The sequence below is a fragment of the Coenobita brevimanus genome, chromosome 23 (genome assembly GCF_032717465.1).
Source record: "Coenobita brevimanus isolate Jiangsu-jjx chromosome 23, ASM3271746v2, whole genome shotgun sequence".
NCBI lineage: Eukaryota > Metazoa > Arthropoda > Malacostraca > Decapoda > Coenobitidae > Coenobita > Coenobita brevimanus.
This window is the reverse complement of record NC_136976.1, coordinates 29,942,879-29,967,437: the sequence shown is the minus strand read 5'-3', so window position 1 is coordinate 29,967,437 and position 24,559 is coordinate 29,942,879. Positions and strand designations below refer to the sequence as shown.

Sequence of the window (24,559 nt, the reverse complement as noted above, 5' to 3'; positions counted from 1 at the left end):
GAGTGGTGAAAGTGAGGACTGATTATGGGTAGCCTATTTTGCGGTGTGGTGAGCGAAGAGAGTGGCGTGTGTGTGTGTGTGTGTGTGTGTGTGTGTGGAGAGAGAGAGAGAGAGAGAGAGAGAGAGAGAGAGAGAGAGAGAGAGAGACTTAAATGTTTGTTAACCTATACATGTTATTCTTCTTTCTGTGGAAAATTTGAAACTGTAGTAGCTTCATGATTAATAACCTCTTTCGTGTCTTTCATCCATTGTGTCACTTCCCTTTTGTATAAAATGAGATTTGTAATGATGGGATGAAAACAGTGTAGATTATACAAGCCCCTTTATATTTTCTTCTAGAGGAAGTCGTTCGTTCTTTTTCATAAAACTTTGAAAGATCTGTCATCTTCATCATCATCATCGTCATCATCATCATGGCTTTATTTACCGCCTACCAATGGGGAGGGATATCCTGATGCGAGGAAAATGGTAGTAAGAAACTGAGTGATATGAACAGCTTGTCTAAAGAAATTGCCCATACAATCTTTCACACATCATTCAAGCTCCCGCAGTTCTGGATTCACCTAACGAGCCTAAGCATTTGCATTTTTGTATTATTTCCTTTACCGGTGTACTTCATACACACCTGCAGATATTCATTCCGTTTCACGCTTCATGAAATTTTCATCCAAAGTTCATTAAATATTTCCGCGTCGTAGAGACGCAATACATATCCTTCATTGCGGGGGGGAGGGGAGAGACCAAGGGATTGTGGTGGTGGACGAGTGATTGCTTCTGTTTAGCTTTACCTCCGCCAAGGAGGTTATGTTTATGCCGGCGTTGGTTTGTTTGCTTGTCTGTTTGTTTGTCTGTCTGTCTGTAAGCAACTTTACTCAAAAAGTTATGAACGGATTTTGATGAAATTTTGTGGAAGGGTATGGGCCATTGGCCAAGGAAGAAAAGATTAAATTTGGGCGACAGATCCGAGTCCGGACTATCCCGCACAATATCTCCAAAAGTTTTCAATGAATTTCAATGAAATTTTATGGAAAGGTGGGTCATGGATCAAGAAAGAATTTATTAGATTTTGAGGTGGATCCAGATCCGAATTCTTTATAATGGCAAGGAGTACCCTCTAATGTTTAATAATTTCCAGCTCAGTCCTGCATCTTCCTTGAACATGCTTGGGGTTTCATTCACTCGGGACATATCTTGGAAAAATCATATTGCATCTCTTGCAAAATCTGCTTCCAAGAGATTAGGTGTGCCAGGCTGACTCCGTGCCTTCTTTACCCCTGCACAGTTATTGCCCTTATATTCGCCACTCTGTAGAGTACAACTCTCATGTGTGGGGAGGCTCCCCACATACAGCTCTTCTCAATAGGGTGGAGTCAAAGGCTTTTCGTCTCATCAACTCTCCTCCTCTTACTGGCTCCCTTAAACCTCTGTATCTTCGCCGCACTGTTGCATCTTTATCTCTTTTCTATCGCTACTTCAATGGTCACTGCTCCTCTGAACCGTCTGTTTGCATCCTTCCACCTCCACGACGGGCGCGAAGCACCCGTCTAGCAACAAACTCTCATCTTTTTTCTGTCCAGCTCTCTAATGCAAGAGTTAACCGTTACTCCCAGTCCTACATTTATGCAACAGGTCAACTCTGGAACTGTCGCCCTCTGCCTGTATTTCCGATTTCCTATGATCGCCAGTCTTTCAAACGCAGTGTCCAGGCATCTCGAAATGAACGGATCTTGACTTTGGCTCTCTTTTGTATTGTTTCTGTTTTTTTCTTGGAAGGAACGGTGTGCGGGCTCCTGGTCTTTGGTTCTTCTTTCTTGCAATACTAAAAAAAAAAAAAAAAGGTATGTGCTCTCTGAGTGCTTTCTAGTTTACTCTGTTTCACATCCATTTCCCATGGACGTATAATCTCTTTGGATTTGGCGAGTGGGGAGTGTAAAGGTGGTCGACAGGGTGGAGAAACTTTTTATTTTTTATTACCTCCGCCAAGGAGGTTATGCTTTTGCTGGCATTGGTTTGTTGTGTGTTTGTCTGTTAGCAGGATTACTCAAAAAGTTATGGACGGATTTTCCTGATTTCTTTTTTTCAGAGGAAAGGTATGGCCCATGGAACAATCCATTAGATTTTGGTGGTGATCCGGATCATCATCCGGATCCAGGAATTTTTTAAAGGATTCGTTGCCATTCTAGGATAGTGGCAATATGAACAATTTTGCTTCTAACGATAAATAATGCCTATCTTGGCGGAGGTTTGCAATCTCGGATTACTCTTGTTTCCTCTTGTCCCCATAACCACATGATATTATTTTTATTTTTAGATGTAGAAGCATCTCTATGCGTGGTCCTGTCCGGTAAGTTTTCACAAGGGATTTTCGGAAAAGAAATGTCCACCTTCCGTAGACTAGAGCGAAGCCCCATATTAGGTTTATTTTCTCCTGGATCTATCTAGTACTTTTGTACTATTTATTCTTTTCCGCTCCCTTCATATTCTGTCTTATTATTATTATTATTATTATTATTATTATTATTTATTAGGTAGACAGCCGGTGATGTAACAGCCGGGGTAGATAGGGTGGGGTGTTTGACAGACCCACGCAGCAAAGCTAATACCAAGGCTCGAGGCCCTTGGGTGCCGAAATGGCTCGCTTGGTAAGCTGCTGTACTCAGGCAGTTGCAAGCGCTGTTTCGAATCCTCGCAATATTTAATTTATTTAACGGCCATACCACGTTGAGTACACCGCTTCCCATCCGATCAGCGAAGTTAAGTAACGTTGGGTCTGGTTAGTACTTGGATGGGTGACCGCCTGGGAACACCAGATGCTGTTGGCATCCCTACGTGTCAAGTGGGGTTGGTGGAGGATTAGTGCCCCTCCCTGTAAAACAGCTAACTCTAAGCCCTTGGTCACCCTATTTGGGATACATGGTGTCTGGCAATGAATGAATGATTTCTCCCCCCCCCCCCCGTTGTTTTCAGTGGGGTGATAGGAGGAAGGGGGAAAGGGGAGAGGGAAAAACTCTCCATTTTAATTATCCTTCAACAAAGTAACCCGTATCATTTTTTAGGAGGTGGGTCCAGAAGGTTCAGACGAGGGGAGGTGAAGCAGACAGGTAAGAATTTCTTATTTTTCTCTTTTCAGTTCACATGGAAGATTTTTTTTTTTTTTTTGTGGGGGGGGAAAGGGCGTTGACTGACACAAATGAAGAGGGGACAGGGGAAAAGACATATTGGAGAACTGGAGAAAATGCAACTGTTTCATTTCTCCCTCTGTGGCGGAATGGCGTGGCGGTGGAGCTAGGGAGGGAGGATGTGAGGAGAGAGTTTGTGTAGACATGAGAAACATTTTTTTCCATTTCTTCTTATATGGTTTGTCTCTCTCTCTCTCTCTCTCTCTCTCTCTCTCTCTCTCTCTCTCTCTCTCTCTCTCTCTCTCTCTCTCTCTCTCTCTCTCTCGCGTGCGCGCGTGTGTGTGTGTGTGTGTGTGTGTGTGTGTTTGCAGAAGAAAGGGATGGCAGACTTGGAGTACTGGCAGAAAGGGAAGTACCTTTTCTTTTCCTTTTCTTGCTCCCGTGGCAGCACCAGTTCTTGCCTCTCGCGTTAAGGTGGGAGTGGAGAGTGAACTAGGACAGACAGGGAGGATCATTTAATTTTTTTTCCTCCATGACAGATTACCCCTGCAAGGGAGGGAGAAAGAACGTGTTGGTTGACTTTAGGAAGACATAAAAGACCGACCATTTTTTTTCCTCCTATGCAGTGTTTTTTTTTTTCCTTACTGTATCGGAGAGGTGTATACCTGGGTCGAACAGGGAGATTTTTTGTATTTCCTTCTTTCTCCCCGCTTATGCCCTTCGTAGTATCTCCACTCAGTGAATACGGTAGGTGTTGCGTAGTGGATAAGTGGAGGAGTATTGTGTGTTGGATGGATGGGTGGGTGTTGTGTAACTGATGGGAGCGTGGGTGTTGCGTAATGGAGGGAAGTGTCGCTGTAGTGCAGGGGTGGGTGGGGGTTGTGTAGCGATGTACATTGGTGGATGGATGTGGTGTGGTGGAGAGATGAATGGTTGTGGTGTATCGTATGGGTGGTTGGAGTGTCGTGTAACGGAGAGGAGGGAGGGTGTTGCTTGGTGGACGGGTAGGTGGGTGTTGTGAAGATGCACGAAATGGCCGCCGGTAAGAAACTGGGCCGGACTCGGAAAATTAAAACAGTTGCAAGTATAATTCTGTCGGAAAGGAAAGTTGGTCGTAATTCTGCTACTGCAGAAGTACGAAAAAAAAAAATTTATAACAAAATTTTCGTTACGCATATACGAACTGAATGGAAACTGGTTGATCTGTTGTGATTGTTCTGACTAAGTCTCTTTAAACCACCTCACAATGATGACATTAACTTTTTTTAGTCTTGTTATTTACATGTGAATGTTTAGCTTACTTGTGATCTCTTTTTGTCCCGTGCTGGAGGCCCCCCTGGTTAATACATAGCTCTAAACGGAAATATAATTTTTTGGAAATGGTAAAAATAAATGAAAATAACAAACCCAGGTTACAAGAGGTAACCATATGACTTCGATGACACCTTTCTCATTTTGATCAAGCTACCGTCGAATGATTTTAATTAACTCTGAAGAGAGGCATAATTTTGAAAAGGTCGGTGAAGGTTATATTAAATTCCTCCTGCCCGATGTCTTTCTTAAAATAAATATTCATGGTAAATAGCTAGAGCGAAATAAAATAATACACCACAGTGATGGGAATGTTTCGAACAATTTTAATGCACTTACTTTTTTACTTGCTGTAGTTATAAAACGCCAGTCAGGGTGATATAGCATAGCTTCAAATCCTAAACATGCAACAACTGGACTATTTAACCGTATAATACGACCAGGGACATGAAGTGGTTACCTACCATTAATGTTCTCGACTGCACTAACCCAACCTCGGGCCACTGTACATTACTCACTACATAAGTACCTTTTTTCAAATGAGGATTTTTTTTTTTCCGCCCACCCCTAGCACGTGAATGATACTAAACTCCTTCAGCCAAATGATTTCCTTTTAAAAGTTTAAAGCTACCGTAAGACTTTTTTTTTTTTTTTTATGTGTCCGACTCTGGCAAAAGCTTCACAGCCTGCTCCCAAGGCCCAGTAGTCCTCCTACATTCCATACACCTCTACATGTCACCTACAACATCTTATTCAACTTACAAGTTAATGAAGGGGTTATCTAACCCGTCCAGTGGGAAAGTCTCTCCCAAGCTACATTAAATCGGCTTGAGGTAGCAAAAATCACAAATGATAGAGACCTGCCCAGGCTTACAGTGTATTAAATTCGTAAAATTTTAGTGCTATCATATCTTCCTTGGATAACTTATTATTTATGTAACATTGTCTGCACATGTTAAATTGCCATCGAAATATTGAAAATATACATCATCTTCACTTTCCCTCATCTAGTCCCCTTTTTGTTAAGTTATGGGCATTCTTAAGCTCAAGATTTTGTATTTAATACCCATCAGCCATGCTTTCTCAAAGGCTTTGGAAACGTCTCTCATAATTTTTTTTTTTTTTTTTTTTTATGCGAGGAAGAAGGAACCAAAGGCCATGAGCCCGCAGTAACAGTTCCCTCCTAGAGAAAAACAAAATACAATATAGAGCCAAATTCAAGATCCGATCATTTTGAGATGCCTGGACACACTGCGTTTGAAAGACTGGAGATCATAGGCAGCAGGAAATACAGACAGAGGGAGACAGTTCCAGAGTTGACCTGTTGTATAAATGAAAGCCTGGGAGTAACGGTTAATTCTTGCATTAGAGAGTTGGACAGAAAAAGGATGAGAGTCTGCTGCCAGACGGGTGCTATGCGCCCGTCGTAGAGGTGGAGGAATGCAAGCAGACAGTTCAGAGGAGCAGTGACCATTAAAGTAGTGATAGAAAAGAGATAAAGATGCAACAGTGCGGCGAAGAGACAGAGGTTGAAGGGAGTCAGTAAGAGGAGGAGAGTTAATGAGACGAAAAGCCTTTGACTCCACCTTATTGAGAAGAGCTATATGAGGGGAGCCTCCCCACACATGAGAGTTGTACTCCACACAGGGGCGGATAAAACCCCTGTATAGAGTCAACAATTGCGCAGGGGTAAAGAAAGAGCGGAGTCGGCTTAGCACACCCAATCTCTTGGAAGCAGATTTTACAAGAGATGTAATATGATCTTTCCAAGATAAGTCCCGAGTAAATGAAACCCCAAGCATGTTCAAGGATGATGTAGGATTAAGCTGAATATTATTAAACATTAGTGGGTATACCTGTGGAAGATTTTGTCGGGTTGAAAGGTGTAAGAACTGAGTCTTAGATGCATTAAAGACAACCATATTATTTTTACCCCAGTCAGAGATACGAGCCAAGTCAGACATTAGGTGTGCCATAGCCTCATCCCTTGTTTGTTGAAGTAACTGTTGAGATGGGCGTTGCGGGAACCGAATGGAAAGGTGAAGGGTGGAGTCATCAGCGTATGAGTGGATAGGGTTAGATGTACAGCTTAGAAGATCATTGATGAATAAAAGGAAGAGAGTTGGTGATAGGACAGAGCCCTGAGGAACACCACTGTTAATAGATCTAGGAGAAGAACGATGGCCGTCTATAACAGCGGCTATAGAACGACCAGAAAGGAAGCTAGCGATGAAGGCACAGATAGAAGGATAGAAACCGTAGGAGGGCAGTTTGGAAATTAAGGCTTTATGCCAGACTCGATCGAAAGCCTTTGAGATGTCAAGTGCAATGGCAAAGCTTTCGCCAAAGTCCCGAAAGGAGGATGACCAGGAGTCTGAAAGGTAGGTGAGAAGATCGCCAGTGGAGCGTCCCTGACGGAACCCATACTGACGATCGGAAAGAAGGTTGTGATTGGAAAGATGCCTTAAAATTTTTCTATTAAGAATTGACTCGAAAACTTTTGAAATACAGGACGTTAAAGCAATTGGACGATAGTTGGAGGGTTGGGAGTGGTCACCCTTCTTTGGGTCTGGCTGAATGAGAGCAAACTTCCAGCAAGAAGGAAAGGTACAAGTTGACAAAGACGAAAGAGTTTGCCTAGGCAGGGTGTAAGCACAGAAGCACAGTTCTTGAGAACAACAGGAGGGACCCCATCAGGCCCATATGCCTTGTTAGTATTGAGGCCAGTGATGGCAGAAAATACATCAACTGAAGAAATTTTAATGTCAGCCATGAGGAAGTCAGAGAGGGGAAGTGATGGAGGAACAGCACCGGAATTGTCTAAGGTAGAATTGGAGGAGAAAGTCTGTGCGAAGAGATCTGCTTTATCAGTAGAAGAAATAGCTACAGAGCCATCAGAGTAGAAAAGAGGAGGGAAGGATGATGAGGTAAAGTTGTTAGAAAGATTTTTGGCAAGATGCCAAAAGGAGCGGGAAGAATTCGAGTTGGAGAGTTGAGAGCATTTTAGTATGGATGAAATTATTTTTAGTAGAGCGAAGAACAGACTTAGCACGATTCCGGGCAGAAACGTAAAGATGATGTGATTCAGGGGTGGGTTGGCTCCGGTACCTTTTGTAGGCCCTCTCCTTGTTGCGGACAGCATGAGAACAAGCGTGATTAAACCAAGGCTTTCTTGCATTAGTCAAAGGATATGAGAAAGGAATGTATGCTTCCATGCCCGAGAGAATAACCTCCGTAATGCGCAAGGCACACTCAGATGGCTCACGGCCATGGAAGCAATAATCATTCCAGGGAAAATCAAAGAAGTACTGCCTGAGGGCCTCCCAGTCTGCGGCTCCAAAATGCCACAGACGACGTTTCCCTGGAGGGTCCACAGGCCGTACCGGAGTGATAGGACAGGTTAAGGTAATAAGGTTGTGATCGGAGGAGCCCAACGGAGAGAAAAGATTAACATAGTAAGCAGAAGGATTAGTTGTGAGGAAGAGGACAAGTATGTTGGAGCTCTCTCCAAGGCAGTCAGGGATACGGGTAGGGTGCTGTACAAGCTGCTCTAGGTCATTAAGGATAGAAAAGATGTAGGCTTGTTCTCGAGGTGGATCCGTGAAAGGAGAGGAGAGCCAAAGGTGGTGGTGAACATTGAAATCTCCAAGAATGGAGATTTCAGAGAAAGGAGAAATGGATAGAATGTGTTCCATCGTAGAAGTAAGATAGTCGAAGAATTTTTGATAGTCAGTAGAATTAGGGGATAAGTAAACAGCACAGATATATTTAGTCAGAGAATGACAGGAAAGCCGAAGCCAGAGTGTGGAGAATTCAGAAGAATCAAGTTCAGGAACACGAGAGCAAGATAAGTCGTTGCGTATATATATACAACAGCCACCTTTGGCTTTGAAATGAGTATAGAGAAAGTAGGAGGATACAGAAAAGGGTTTGCTGTCAGTTGCCTCAGACAGCTGAGTCTCCGTTAGAAAAAGAAGGTGAGGTTTAGAGGAGGAGAGGTGGTGCTCAACAGAGCGAAAGTTAGAGGAAAGGCCGCGAATGTTGCAGAAATGAAGAAGAAGAGTCAGACAGTGGTTCCAGGCATCTTGAGTCGTCACCGGGAGAGGGGCAGATGGTGGGGGCATTTATGGTCCCCCCCCCTGGGGACTCCGAGGCTTGGTAAAACGACGCCATTTTGGGTAAGTGCCTCTGCAGTCGATCACTTATTTTACGGTCGTAATTGTATCTGTTGTTCCCCTGTGCTTTGTATGTATAAATTTGATTTTGTGATAAGTTTGTCAGTTATTTAATATAAAAGGTTTTACTAGGCACTTCCGAAACTAAGATCAGCCTACGTCTATCGGGTCATGAGGTGCTGTACCTCTTCTGGAGTTAAATCAGGTGTAGTTGTTTTGTAAGGATTTTGAAAATTAACCCGTAAGAAGCGGTTGTTAAATATGGCTACTAAGTAAAGTAAATGCTGATCTGGCAGGCTTAATATTACTTTACTGTATATATTCCAGAGTCCCCTGGTGCTATGTACTTCATTTCTTTTAATATTGATTTATTAACCTCGGTCAGTTTTATTGGATTAACCACGGAATCATTATTGAGCAAAAGGAACTATTCTCCAAAGCCACATGGGACTGATCTATTAATGTGTTCTCTGATGTATTCAGTTACCATAGTTTCATTGTAAGCATCATATTCGTCATTTTCTTCGTTAGAAAGGTGGAAGAGCTTTGGTCCCTTACGTTTCTAAATAATATTTCTTCACCTTGATGATCAGTGATTCTATTTCCTAAACTAGTGAGGCATCCAGTGGAGCGTCTCTCTCCAACCAGGGCAACGTAATTTCCAAACCACTCTTCATAATGGGTTAAGTTTTTTCATCACTGATTAGGGTTTTGCAAAAAGTGTTTTCCAGGTCCAGATTTTGTAATACGATCCGGATCGGTCCCAAAAGTTAATCGATTGTTCCCTGGGACATGGGCTGTCTACCCACCAAATTTTCTCCAAATCTCAGGTAGTGGGGTGTTCGTAGGGAACCTTAATTTCAGAAGGAAGAGGACAACGAGCGTTGACATAAGCAACATCTTTATTCAAACGTTTCGACATTTAAAATGTCATCATCAGTGATCTGAAAATGGAAAAAAAAAAAAAAATGAAAAACACTAAAATAATAATGTGCAAGTGAAAATACACACAGAGACTTACGGTCTACATATGACGAAAATAAAATAGGGGTATGGGGAAGGAGTCTGACACAGTTAAGTAACATAAAGAGGTACTGCAGTCATAGTGTTAACTGGAGATGGATTATGGGACTTTATATATAAATAGATTCTAGCAATCTTAAGTTACTATTTGATGAAGAAGCTAATATTTTAAAATATTCCTTTTTTAAGTAAGATATCACAAGATTCACAATGGTCTCTTACTGCTGAGTGAGGAGGGGACCCGAGTCGTCGGCCTGTCCTGCTCGATTGACCCATATGTTCGTCTGTCCTAACCTTGAAAGCACGGATTGTGCTACCAATATACCCGGCCTGGCAACCTGGGCACGTGAAACAATAAACAAAAGACGAACGGAGGTCGGTCGGAACAGGGTCTTTAACGTGAGAAAATGAGCTAATTTTGAATGAATTACTGAGTATAATCTTAAAGTCAATTTGAGGATAAAGTTTAACAAGGCTGTGAATCAACCGGTTTTTCATTTGAACCGAAATATCACCCAAGTAGGGTAAACTGAGATAAATTACCTCCTTACCAGCAGTAGAGATTTGTTGTTTAGGCATGTAATGGTTGTTAAGAAAATTCCTTACAAGACGATAGAACAAGTTATCACTATAGCCATTATTTACGAAATGTTTTCTTAAGAAGCAAATCTCATTATGGAATAGAGAATACAGTATGTAGATGAGAGAAAAAAATGCTCTATGTAACAAGGTCTTAACAGCATTGATTTTAAAAATTTTGCAACAATAACTGAAAAAACTGCTACCCAAACCTGAGAAAGAAGGCTTACGGAACACAGAACATAGGAATTTTCCATTATCTCTCCTAACTAGGATATCTAAAAATGGGAGACAACCGTTGGACTCTGTTTCAATCGTGAACTGTATGTTACCTCCTACTTTCTCTATACTCATTTCAAAGCCAAAGGTGGCTGTTGTGTATACATACGCAACGACTTATCTTGCTCTCGTGTTCCTGAACTTGATTCTTCTGAATTCTCCACACTCTGTCTTCGGCTTTCCTGTCATTCTCTGACTAAATATATCTGTGCTGTTTACTTATCCCCTAATTCTACTGACTATCAAAAATTCTTCGACTATCTTACTTCTACGATGGAACACATTCTGTCCATTTCTCCTTTCTCTGAAATCTCCATTCTTGGAGATTTCAATGTTCACCACCACCTTTGGCTCTCCTCTCCTTTCACAGATCCACCTGGTGAACAAGCCTACATCTTTTCTATCCTTAATGACCTAGAGCAGCTTATACAGCACCCTACCCGTATCCCTGACCGCCTTGGAGAGAGCTCCAACATACTTGACCTCTTCCTCACAACTAATCCTTCTGCTTACTATGTTAATCTTTTCTCTCCGTTGGGCTCCTCCGATCACAACCTTATTACCTTAACCTGTCCTATCACTCTGGTACGGCCTGTGGACCCTCCAGGGAAACATTGTCTGTGGCATTTTGGAGCCGCGAACTGGGAGGCCCTCAGGCAGTACTTCTTTTATTTTCCCTGGAATGATTATTGCTTCCATGGCCGTGAGCCATCTGAGTGTGCCTTGCGCATTACGGAGGTTATTCTCTCAGGCATGGAAGCATACATTCCTTTCTCACATCCTTTGACTAACGGAAGAAAGCCTTGGTTTAATCACGCTTGTTCTAATGCTGTCCGCAACAAGGAGAAGGCCTACAAAAGGTACCGGAGCCAATCCACCCCTGAATCACATCATCTTTACGTTTCTGCCTGGAATCGTGCTAAGTCTGTTCTTCGCTCTACTAAAAATAATTTCATCCATACTAAATGCTCTCAACTCTCCAAATCGAATTCTTCCCGCTCCTTCTGGCATCTTGCCAAAAATCTTTCTAACAACTTTACCTCATCATCCTTCCCTCCTCTTTTCTACTCTGATGGTTCTGTAGCTATTTCTTCTACTGATAAAGCAGATCTCTTCACACAGACTTTCTCCTCCAATTCCACCTTAGACGATTCCGGTGCTGTTCCTCCATCACTTCTCCCCTCTGACTTCCTCATGGCTGACATTAAAATTTCTTCAATTGATGTATTTTCTGCCATCACTGGCCTCAGTACTAACAAGGCATATGGGCCTGATGGGGTCCCTCCTGTTGTTCTTAAAAACTGTGCTTCTGTGCTTACACCCTGCCTAGACAAACTCTTTCGCCTTTGTCTGTCAACTTGTACCTTTCCTTCTTGCTAGAAGTTTGCTCTCATTCAGCCAGTCCCAAAGAAGGGTGACCACTCCCAACCCTCCAACTATCGTCCAATTGCTTTAACGTCCTGTATTTCAAAAGTTTTCGAGTCAATTCTTAATAGAAAAATTTTAAGGCATCATTCCTATCACAACCTTCTTTCCGATCGTCAGTATAGGTTCCGTCAGGGACGCTCCACTGGCGATCTTCTCACCTACCTTTCAGACTCCTGGTCATCCTCCTTTCGAGACTTTGGAGAAAGCTTTGCCATTGCACTTGACATCTCAAAGGCTTTCGATCGAGTCTGGCATAAATCTTTAATTTCCAAACTGCCCTCCTACGGTTTCTATCCTTCTATCTGTGCCTTCATCACTAGCTTCCGTTCTGGTCGTTCTATAGCCGCTGTTGTAGACGGCCATCGTTCTTCTCCTAGATCGATCAACAGTGGTGTTCCTCAGGGCTCTGTCCTATCACCAACTCTCTTCCTTTTGTTCATCAATGATCTTCTAAGCTGTACATCTAACCCTATTCACTCATACGCTGATGACTCCATCCTTCACCTTTCCATTCGGTTCCCGCAACGCCCATCTCAACAGTTACTTCAAGAAACAAGGGATGAGGCTGTGGCACACCTAATGTCTGACTTGGCTCGTATCTCTGACTGGGGTAAAAATAATTTGGTTGTCTTTAATGCATCTAAGACTCAGTTCTTACACCTATCAACCCGACAAAATCTTCCACAGGTATACCCATTAATGTTTAATAATATTCAGCTTAATCCTGCATCATCCTTGAACATGCTTGGGGTTTCATTTACTCGGGACTTAGCTTGGAAAGATCATATTACATCTCTTGTAAAATCTGCTTCCAAGAGATTGGGTGTGCTAAGCCGACTCCGCTCTTTCTTTACCCCTGCACAATTGTTGACTCTATACAGGGGTTTTATCGCCCCTGTGTGGAGTACAACTCTCATGTGTGGGGAGGCTCCCCACATACAGCTCTTCTCAATAGGGTGGAGTCAAAGGCTTTTCGTCTCATTAACTCTCCTCTTACTGACTCCCTTCAACCTCTGTCTCTTCGCCGCACTGTTGCATCTTTATCTCTTTTCTATCGCTACTTTAATGGTCACTGCTCCTCTGAACTGTCTACTTGCATTCCTCCACCTCTACGACGGGCGCGTAGCACCCGTCTGGCAGCAAACTCTCATCCCTTTTCTGTCCAACTCTCTAATGCAAGAGTTAACCGTTACTCCCAGTCTTTCATTTATGCAACAGGTCAGCTCTGGAACTGTCTCCCTCTATCTGTATTTCCTGCTGCCTATGATCTCCAGTCTTTCAAACGCAGTGTGTCCAGGCATCTCAAAATGATCGGATCTTGAATTTAGCTCTCTATTGAATTTTGTTTTTCTCTTGGAGGGAACTGTTACTGCGGGCTCTTCGGCTTTGGTTCCTTCTTCCTCGCATAAAAAAAAACAAAAAAAAACATGAGTGTTAATATAGTGCAAAAAATCCTGAGCATGGCTTTTATCTCTAAATATAACAAATGTATCATCGACATACTTTCGGTACATCCATGGTTTAATGTTACTTGGACAATCTCTTAGCCATAATTTTTCATAATAACATAAAAAGATGTTGGCAAAAGTAGGTCCAAGGGGTGATCCCATAGCAACACCATTTATCTGTTTGTAGAGTTCGTTATTGAAAATAAACAAACCATCCTTAACACAAAGGGCCAAAAGTTCTTTGAATACTTGTCTTGTCATTCCCCTGAAAAGTTTAATGTCTTTATAGAGCACTTCAAAATTATGTTTATGGTTTCATCAACGGGTATATTAGTAAAAGGGGAAGTAACATCAAAATTGCAGATAAAATAAGTGTCATGTATATAAATCTTGGACAGGGAATCTGCAAACTCGTACGAGTTCTTCACTGTGAACTCATTGGTGGTTAGGGTATTTAGAAGTGGGACAAGAAACTTTGACAGCTTAAATGAAGAAGTATTATAAGCAGCCATGATAGGACGGAGGGGAACTGATGGTTTGTGTACCTTAGGTAGACCATATAACATAGCAGGAGTCGACCCCACGGGTTTCAGGGATTTTGAATCTTCAGAAGAAATGACACCAAGTGAAACTAACTTACTGATGAATCTAGTCACTTTATCTTCTAATTTCATAGACAGCGAAAACTTCAGAGTACCGTAGTTTAGTAAATTTTGTGAAGTCATTTAATATTTCTCTCATTTTAAGGATATAATCAGACTTGTTCATAAGGACGACTCCCTTTCCTTTATCTTGTCCAAATCTATTTTAGTTTTTGAGTAATTCTCCTAACAAACAAACAAACAGGAGTGAAAACATACTCTCCTTGTAGGAGGGAATTATCCAGGAGATACTCATTATTTCTCTCTTTGCCCCATTAATGTTTTCAAATTAAGCCAGAATACTTTACTTTATGTGATTGCCAGTCAATTTATTATATTTTCCTTCATAGAGTTTTGTCTTTTGATCGACATGTTTCTCTTTAATTGTTTCTGGATGTGTTTACATAGCTGGAAATGTGGTTATCCCATTAGTTTTGTAATTCATATAAACATGTCCTTGGATATTTCTTTTAAATTCAACTTCTCTTGTGTAAGTTATACATGCCGTAATTTGGCTTTTTGTGTTAAAGGCGTTGAAATATTAATAGGGTTTGGTCACTGTTTGTCCTTTTATTTCAGGGGCAGGCAACCTTTTCAAAGCGAGGGCCTGATGAGACTTTCTTAAGCAGCCCAAGGGACGGAGTGACAAATGAGAACACAAAAGTGACTATACAGGTATACAAGAATTTTATTGGAAAACATGCAAATTAAATCTATATCAGGATACAGACTTCAACACTTAAAGGGGTGGAACGTGTTTGAGCTCGTGGGTTAAGATCTCAAAATATCTATGAAGTTGAAAAGTACTACATACATACATGGATATGCAACAAGTGTGTACCTGCCTTAAAAGTGACGCATATCTCCTCTCAGTGTGGAAGTCCTACTGACACTGGCGTCTGGCGTCTGGTAGGATGGGATGGAGGAAAGATTGTATCACATGGGGTAAGGGGAGCGCTGAGTTGCCAAATAGCATCTGCCGGCCGCATGCGGCCGGTAGATGCTATTTGTCAGAATTTAATTTGTTTTGGCTGGGGTTTTGCGGGCCAGATTGCAATGCTCATGCCGAGCAGGTTGGCAGGCCAGACGCTAGACCTTCGCGGGCCAGATCTGGCCCGCGGGCCGGAGGTTACTCACCCTTGTTTTTGATACTCATCTGTCTCATCAAGTATTGGAATTTCATTTTGGTCTTCCTCATATTTCTTAACTTCAGACCTAAAATTATCCAAAATATATATATATATATTTTTTTTATAGGGTGATACTATAAATAGTTTCAAATGATAAAGTTTTCTTTAAAGACATGTATTAAATAGAAATTTCCCTGTATTTACACTGTAATATACACTAATAATTGGCAAGGTGATACATGGCGCAGTAAAAAGTTGTGTTAATAGAAGGCTGGAAAATAAGGACCTGCATGTTGGAGTGTGCATCTTTGTAAGCATTTTTAGGCATCTTTCTGCTCTGTTTTTCTTCTAATTTCCCAAAACTTTATGTCTGGCAATAGGATCACCTATAATACAGGTGGGAAAATGAATGTTTTCTAGTGATTCAAAATCTGGTAAAGGCAAAGAATCTCTTTTGGATGGGAGGTAAATAGTTTTAGTGAATACTGGGCTTGTTGCTGTCATAACTTTGATAACCAGTGTTTCCGATACATAGTCATATAGAATTGTATTTTTAGCACTGGGTCGAGTGAAAATTTCCACCCCATGATGGTATTCATTTTTTTTTTTTTTTTTGCATGTGTTGAATCTTCGTTTTGATTGATTTCTCCAGCCTTCAAAGAGTTACTAATTGATAATATTATATCATGCTGAAGTTTTTTGCAAATGTCATTAGTTCATGATTCATTGCTTTCCAACGTGGAATTTTCTGTTGAATAATTTTATATTCAGAAAACATGGTACATTTGATTAACTGCAACCAAATGGATACGTATTCTTTAACTTGTGGATCTCTGTTTTCTCTTAAAGTGCTTAGGATTATAGTTCCTGTTCTCATATATCTACATCTATATCCATATCTATCCCTGTGTGTGTGTGTGTGTGTGTGTGTGTGTGTGTGTGTGTGTGTGTGTGTGTGTGTGTGTGATTAACAAGAAAACAGACTGACCCCTCTACTAATGAAAACATTCTCAAACTTAAAGTCGTCTGGATTATGCAAGAATAAAATTAATCATCTGAATGAAGTGATTAACATCTTCAGACCGATGACATACAATACTGCATTATTTTACTCTCCAGATGATTGCAAAATTAGGAAAGACTGTGCGACCTTGGAAGGTTGGATGGTACAGTAGTATCCATTAGGTCATTAAGTATCGTAGGGCAACACAAAAATAGTAAAGTTGCATGGTAGTAGCAGGGGAGCTACGCAGTGACTCGGGGAGGGAGGAGTGGAGAGGATTATCCAAGCTTGGGTAGGCCCAAGAGAGCCATCAACAGGGAGGTAACGTTGGGTGTGCCTGGCCTCTCGGAACATTGCACACTTTGGCACGACCTCTTAAACTATATTGTTATTGCGCGTCTCCTATTCCCTGCACGCTTTTCGAGTTCATCCTCGCCCTCACCAGACAACATTATGAAAGGGATTTTTCTTTTAATGATTGAGGAAGAGATATATTCAGAGAGAGAGAGAGAGAGAGAGAGAGAGCGAAGGAAAGAAAGGGGAGAAATGCGAACGGATGGCATAAAGAATCTGCGGGAAGGGGAGGCATTTGCCTTAAAACAAGTGACACTGGAGGCTTCGTAGCAGTTCTTACTCATCCATCTGATTTGCATATTACCTGTGGTTTGTATATTCTTTTTTTTTTTTGTATCATTGGGACAAAGTGCAGCAAAGACCAAATAGTAATATATAAATATATGAAAATATAAAGTTTTATTATGAATAATGATTCTCTGAACAGTAGGTTCTCCGAAGTGTTCTGTACCATTCAAACCGTATGTAGAGTCAAAGGCAACTAATGGATGCCGGCACAGAAGAATGTTATCGTAACTGAAGTTATAAGGCATTAGGCATACAGCAAGTGTTGGAAAGAGAAAGAGGGGGGAGGGAACGAAACTCACTGAGAGTATCCCTATTTCATTTTTTTTTTTTTTTTTATGCGCGCAGTTATTTATCATTAAAAGATGTCAGTCAAGAACGCATCTTGAAAACGGGGTAAAATATTCACAGCCAGATTACGCATGCGTCTGTACTTGAATCCACGCACCCAGATAAGTCAGATATAGAAAATACTGTTCCAAAACACATAATTCCTTCACATGGAAAAAACAAATCTTTACTTCATGCTGCTTAGCCGTATGCGTTCCTATAAGTATTTTGACAGTCGAAAGTGGTGGCCAAGCGTTTAGGGAACTGAAATGTTATCTGGTAGAATGTGAGTACAATCTTAAACTGGCAGTGAGGAGCTTTATGACTGCATATCGTAAAAAAAAAAAAAGGCTTAACTGACCTTCCACAAGGTTCATCGCCATGTCATTAAATCACCCTAATAATACCTACACACCAGTTTGTGATGAGACATCCCTTGCTCGTACTCCTATATGAATGGTGGGTATTTCCGCCGAAGTGGTGGCATGTCAAGGTGTGTGGCACGCCAGAGGACTGCTGGGTGTACTATAAGGGGTACCCGGCGTTGCCTGGGTAAAACTCTATGATCATACATTACCTGGGACCCTGGATGGCCACCCCTTGTGGGAGAAAACCCTTGAGCCCATATCCCCAGGATTATATTCTCCATGGACCTATACCTACCATGGACCTATTATGTAATGTACACGTTTAAAACGTTTAAATTCGTCATAAAAAGTAACACTTGTAAGAGCTGTTAAAAGAGTTTAACATCATCCCCCTTGATTTTCATAGAGGTCAGAGAGACAGGCAAACTCTCTCTCTCTCTCTCTCTCTCTCTCTCTCTCTCTCTCTCTCTCTCTCTCTCTCTCTCCAGAGATGCAGAGACATGAAACTCCACGGATATGCCCTGCCGCATTTACAGCATAACACGAGATATGGACACGTGTTAATCTACAACATTTTTGGTAACCGGTGACCGATTGCACCAATTTTTTTAACGAATGTTTTAAGTTAACATATTTTGGGTACATTGATTTAAAAACTGTTGTGCTGTAATGCACCGTTTCGGCTAATTTGAGGGGAAGAACAGACAAACAGATAACAGAAAGGAAATTTTAGTGGCAACCTCCTGTCGATGTCATGTCAGTTCCTATTTTCAGTAGAAAGTTAACATAAATTTGAATTACTCATGCCGTGAGCGAGACAGAGCGAGGAATTTTCCCTTATTTTTATCTTGCTGGGACACCATTGGAGAGAGAGAGAGAGAGAGAGAGAGAGAGAGAGAGAGAGAGAGAGAGAGAGAGAGAGGCAGGATGGTAATGTTTGCTTTTATACTAAATCATATTATAGCATTATAGTGTACAATTTTAGGAGTATAAGGAGGGAGGAAGGAGAGGCAAGAGAATGATAATACAACAAACAGGTCACTCTTCTCTTTTCTGTCATTCTGGTAATTTCAATGCCGGACCAAAGACGGATCCATCCCCTCCACTTAAAACAAATAGTAGAATTTGAAGCAAAAGGCCAGAAATGAGTCATAACTCGTAAATAGGTGGCCCAATTGGACTGGAAATTTTTTATTCTTCAAGTTAGCGCATTTTAACAGTACCTTGCTTTTACAAAAATTGCGCTGCGTTCCGCCGCTTTTTCTGTGTTACGGTAACAAACAAACTTACAGAAATCGGATCATTATAATATAGATATAGATATATGCCCAGAGTTGGATGCGGAAAAATAAATAAATAAATAAATAAATACTCTACACTTTGTAGTGACTGGGATCCTCATGTGGAATGTCACTGAGCCGGGGTTTAGGCGTGAAGTGCCAAAGTTAGATTACCGAACTTCGAGACGCGTATATGACCTTCTGATAGCACGTACCCCAACTCAGGCGAGTTGAAACAGACATCGGATGTGTGAACTGATGCAGCTTTGGCCAGGGGAATGGAATCCTCAAGCGCAGTCATGCATATTCAGGCGAGCTGGGAAGGGGATACTAGAATTACAGCAAAATGCAGGAATGAAGGGCCGGGACGAATTAAAGCCACATCAGCGGCAGAGGTGAACATTTGGGCAACCCCAGGGACGTAGGCTAAAACTTGAACAATTTAAGGAACAAAATTTAGCTCAAGACAGCTGTAGGCAAGGAAATAAAAACTCGATCGTCTCTCTCACACACACACACACACACACACACACACACACACACACACACACACACACACACACACACACACACACACACACACACACACACACACACACACACACACACACACACACACACACACACACACACACACACACACACACACACAGAAAATTGCAGCAAAGGCTGTGGCGAAAATTGGGAGGAAATTAAAACGTTGGGAAATGTCATTTCCGGCACTGAAGAATAGGTAGATGTCATCATTATCATCATCGTCGTGGTCGTCGCCGTCATCATATATCCGGCTAATAAATGGTTTAAGAAGGATTGAAATAGGGAGATAAAGGTACAAAAGTAAAGCTATCAACAGTAGGTGATTAAGCAAACATACTATTATAGTAATTTTTGGGAAGAAATGACTTAGACTGACAAAATATTGAGTCTCAAAGCATTATTATTATTATTATTTTTTTTATTTTTGCCAGAGAAAAGGAAGGCAACAGTTATTCAGGTATTTAGCATATTTGTCTTTCAGCTTTTTAAGTCTGTTCCTGCTACATTTGGCAAACTCTGTTACACTTTGAAGGGACCAGATTTTAATGTGAGGGAATAAGAAACATCTTTCACTGACCCGACATAACCTGATATCTCTCTATCAGCTGAATACCTTTGTCAGAGGGTGTGAGCATTAGATGGAAATTTCATTGACTCATTAGGCCGGTAAAACTGTTCAACATAGTTTGTTTCTCCTTTGTTCCTGGATGGGGGCACCCAGGGGGGGGGACCGTGGCTTCCCCCCCCCCCCCGAAATTTCCTTCCATGTAAGGAACGAAATACACTAACAGTCGCTTTAAAAAGTCATGAATTTTTCTAGCCACAATTTTCATTTTTATGCCCCCCCCCCCCTGAAAAATATTCCTGGGTGCGCCCCTTCCTGTTCACCTAGCAGTATAGTTGCAGACCTAGATTGAAATTTAGTTATCCTGTTCTAGGGGGAAAACTGAACATTATTTTTTAAATGATAATCTGCAATAGTTACCCTTCGTGTAGTCAATTGCTATTAATCTTACATTTAGTCTCATCAGCTGTAGCATATTATGATCGACAACATGAAACTGAAATATCTCCAGGTATAACTTCCTGATTGCACTGCGGTTTACCCCAGTCGCTTCATTTCTTAACCGAAATAAAGGAATGACAAAGTTGTCTTCCTAAAACCACGTCATTCAAACTTGCTTTGTTCCATATACGCCTTTCACACCATCTCGGATGCTCAGACCTGTATGATTCGAAATCTTTCATATAATGATTCCACCATCTCCTTGGCCTCCCCCTTTCCTTTATTTCTTCCATCTTTGGTAGTAGATGTTGGCAACTATCTACCACTCACGTTATGTAATGTTGCCTACTTCTGCCACCTTTATCATTCTTCCTCTATTTTTCCCATCTTTCTTGGCACTTATATTATCCTTCCTTTCGCCTCCAGTGACTCTAAATTGAGTGACAAGCCTAATGGTTTCCTCTAACCCAGGAAACCATTTATAACGCTGGGTGGTAACCATGTATTCATATAACAGGGTGCTGTGGAGCCCACTATGATGTCCCTGTTAACTGGGTGGAAACGCCAGTGCGTCATCCATCCAAAAACCAAACCTCCACACCCATGTCTCGCTGAAGCATGGCGTTGGCTACCGCAAGGGAGAATTGGTTCACTGCACTGGGCGGCCCTGCAGGGGTGTTTGATTGACTGTGATTGGTGGATCTGCTCGGCTAGACAGACTGGATATGCTCAGCAACAACAGCTTGTGATATTTGTATCTCCTTGTGTGAAAGTACGTGAGTTTGATCCTAAACTGTATGTTAATTTCGGTGGAACTTATTTTACTGATTTTCTGCAACATTCACCGACATGCCAGAGAGAGAGAGACAGACAGACAGAGACAGAGAGAGAGACAGAGATACACTACTGCTAATGCCATTACAAATGCCATGACTGAAACAGAGTTAGCATGTATTCAGGTTGGACGGTCGGTAATATCGCTGAAGTGGTGACTTACAAAGATGTACGGTACACAGGACAGCAGGACCTAGGGAAATGGACACTCAAGTCAATCCCCATATTTGGATACACAAAATAATCGAAGTTCATTCCCAGGCTATTTATCTTCATGCCTAAAAAAGGCATGATTAAAAAAAGTGAACTCTGGTTTAAAAGTTAGCATTTTGTGGGCGGTAATGGTAATAATCTGAAGAAACTTAATGTACCTATGAAAGTATTAAAACATTCAGGCTTTATGAGTCACTCTCATCTGAATAAATCACCTGGATTTCGTTGAAATATACAATCCGAGTTGTTCCTGGCATAAGAGGGTTAACGGTGAAAGTATTTACCGTCTCAGGCTCTTAGACATTCTCAGTTGAATAAAATCGTCCGGCTTTACTTGGGATAAAATATTAGAGTTGCTAATACTGTAATAAATTACAGGTAAATAATGCATGAGACCTACATTTTTGTATTAAAAGTTTTTGCACCTTATTCGGCAACAATATAAATTTATGGAAGTTTGAGACGTGAAAACATCTTAAGCCTTCAGGCACAGAGAAGTCGGACATGTTTAAGAGCTGGATTCTGGTATTTATCACTATCCGGCTTCTATGACGTACTTTCGCTGGACTAGATTACTTGAGTATTTCCGATCATGAGTTAAGACTTCCAGCGCTGAGAAAAATACGTTTTTTTTTTTTTTTTTTCGCAAAAAAAGCAGAAATCTTGAAATTTAAATTGATAACGGTGACGAAAAGTGCAAACTCATGCACCCCCACTGGGGAAAGTATATGCAAAGTGTCACATAGGGAAAAACTGACGAGCAGTAAGATATTCTCTCTCTCTCTCTCTCTCTCTCTCTCTCTCTCTCTCTCTCTCTCTCTCTCTCTCCATTATTTCTGTGTGTTCACTATTCTCCCTGTCGCTGGATTTTGTTCTCTACCATTCCCTTGCTTCCTCTCCCCTACTTCATTGTCTCTATCCGCTGTGTCCATTACTATTATTTCTTCACACTTCCACATATATTTCGCCCCCTCTTTTTCTGTTCTTGTTTCTCTTTTCTCTCTCTATTTGCCTATTCTGCCTTATGTCTCAACTCGGCCCCCATTTTTCCCTCCCTTTGTCTGTCTGCTTTCCCTCCTCCTCTCTGCATACTGTCTTTAGTACTCTTACCTGCTTATTTTTTCTCCGTTTCTGTATTTCGTCTTTTTCTTCTGTTCTTTTCGCTACCTGCTCTCTCTATGCCTCATCTGGGCTCTTTCTATATCTTTTCTTCAGTTCCTTCTCTCTCTCTCTTCCTTTTAACTTCTTATCATCTTCTCAAACTTTTTACGCTGTCCTATATTTTAGTGTTCACTTTTCTCTTTCTCTGTAATCATGTATCTTCTTTTCATCTTCTGCTCCTCTTATCACTCCTTTTGCACTGTCTCCTATCCTTCAATGTTCAATTTTCCTTGTGTCTAATTTTTTTTCTCTCCTTGGATCCTTCTCACTTCCTGTCAGACCTCCTTCAGTGTCATCTGTCCTTAATGGCAGATTCTCAATTTCCTCACACCTTTTCATTCTTGGCCTTATCTGTCTCCATTCCTCTCTCTCCTTTCTGATCCACCACCGCAATTCCATTCTCTTCATTCCATCTGCCCTCACTTTCCTTTCTTCCATCTCATTCCTTTCAGTAGTCTACGTCCATCTTCCCTGACTTACCACTTCCTCCTGCTCCTTTTCAAGCCGGTCCTCACTAACTGTTCCTCGTTTCTCCCTCCTCCTCCTCTTCTTCCCCATTGAGAATCTTCCTCCTTTCTCACTCTGTTCTCCTTCCTCCTCCTCCTTCTCCCTCCCCCTCTTCTCTTTTGATTCTGTTCCCTTTCCTTATTTCTCCTTCACTGCTACATCCATCCCTCCTTCCATCTCTCCCTTTCTAATCCTTCTCTCTCTCTCTCTCTCTCCTCTATAAAGAACTAGCCCTCCCATATTAGCTCTTATTATCCTTTATTCCACTATTTCTTCGTTCTTCGATTGTTGCTCTCAGAACCTGCAGGCTATTTCTTATTTTATTCCTTCAGCAAGGGATGCCTTTATTACGCTCAGTAAAGTCTCCTCCAATTAACAAGAACAGACTAAGAAGACGTCACCGGTCTGGTCTTTGTCACTTTTTTTTTTTTTTTTAGAATTATAATTTCTTTTCCCTTTTCATTAAACACGGTCGCCATACCACAGGCACCTACTCTCGTCGATTGAGGAGGCTCCCTAGCACCTTTTCCTTATTTATTTATTTTGCATACTACACATAATTTTGTCCCTTATATGCAATTTATGTCATTCGAACACCAATATAATTTCCATGTACGTAATACACGAAGGAATATTATCGTGTCATGTCCAGAAATAATCCGATAGGAAGCAGGTGCTAGGGAGCTTCATTAGCCGAGGAGCACGGGTAATTTTATCTCTTATCTGTTCTCACTTCCCTCTCAATCACTCTCTCCCTCCTCACGCAGCTTTCTCCTTGGGCCTGTATTTTCGTTGGGTAAGGAAGCTTCCTAGGAGGTCTTACCAACAGGATTATGTATCTGATAGGCTGGTTTTATTCTTGTCTGTTCTTTATCTGATCCATGTAGAAATAAAAAAAGTGTGTAAATAACATGCAAGATAGTAAGCAACAAGCAATAATATGCACAATGCACAGTTAAAGGAGGAAGTACTTGAGAGTCTCTTAAGACAATGATAATACGGACTATGGGGTCACATTCCTGTGAGGCAGGGAGGATTTCAACAATGCTTCAGCATTTTTGTCTAAAATGACAAAGAACCATGACCTCTTTCAGTTCAGGTGATGATACAGACCCAGAGCAGATCACGTCAGACAGGCGTTCTCTGTCTGTCTGTCTGTCTGTCTGTCTGTCTGTCTCTCTCTCTCTCTCTCTCTCTCTCTCTCTCTCTCTCTCTCTCTCTCTCTCTCTCAGAAATTAAGATTTAGAGTACTTTTTCTGGTTATGAACTAAAAATCTGGAGATTACCCACTTTTTATGAAAAATTCTGAAAATTTGTAATTAGGCAAAAAATCCGGACTTTTCTGGGAATCTGGCAACACTCCATGATGCAGCAAACAGCCCTAGCTAGCTTGGCACAGCTGCTTGTTTGGTAACACTATTCTAGATTACTCGTTCTACTCATGCTTTTAACTCTTTGATTTTCTACAAATTCTATAAAGTTACATTATTAATATTCGCAGAAAACTCGCATGACAACATGAGAATGCAAATATTGAAAATTATGCGT

The 24,559-nt window shown here is 41.3% G+C and overlaps 1 non-coding gene across 1 annotated transcript; it reads left to right on the top strand.

Annotated features, from left to right (window-relative positions):
* The first annotated feature begins 2,703 nt into the window (after positions 1 to 2,703).
* On the top strand, positions 2,704 to 2,822 carry LOC145393231 (5S ribosomal RNA). The gene has a single exon (XR_013896183.1). It is a non-coding gene; the product is annotated as a 5S ribosomal RNA (ribosomal RNA).
* The last annotated feature ends 21,737 nt before the right edge of the window (positions 2,823 to 24,559 follow it).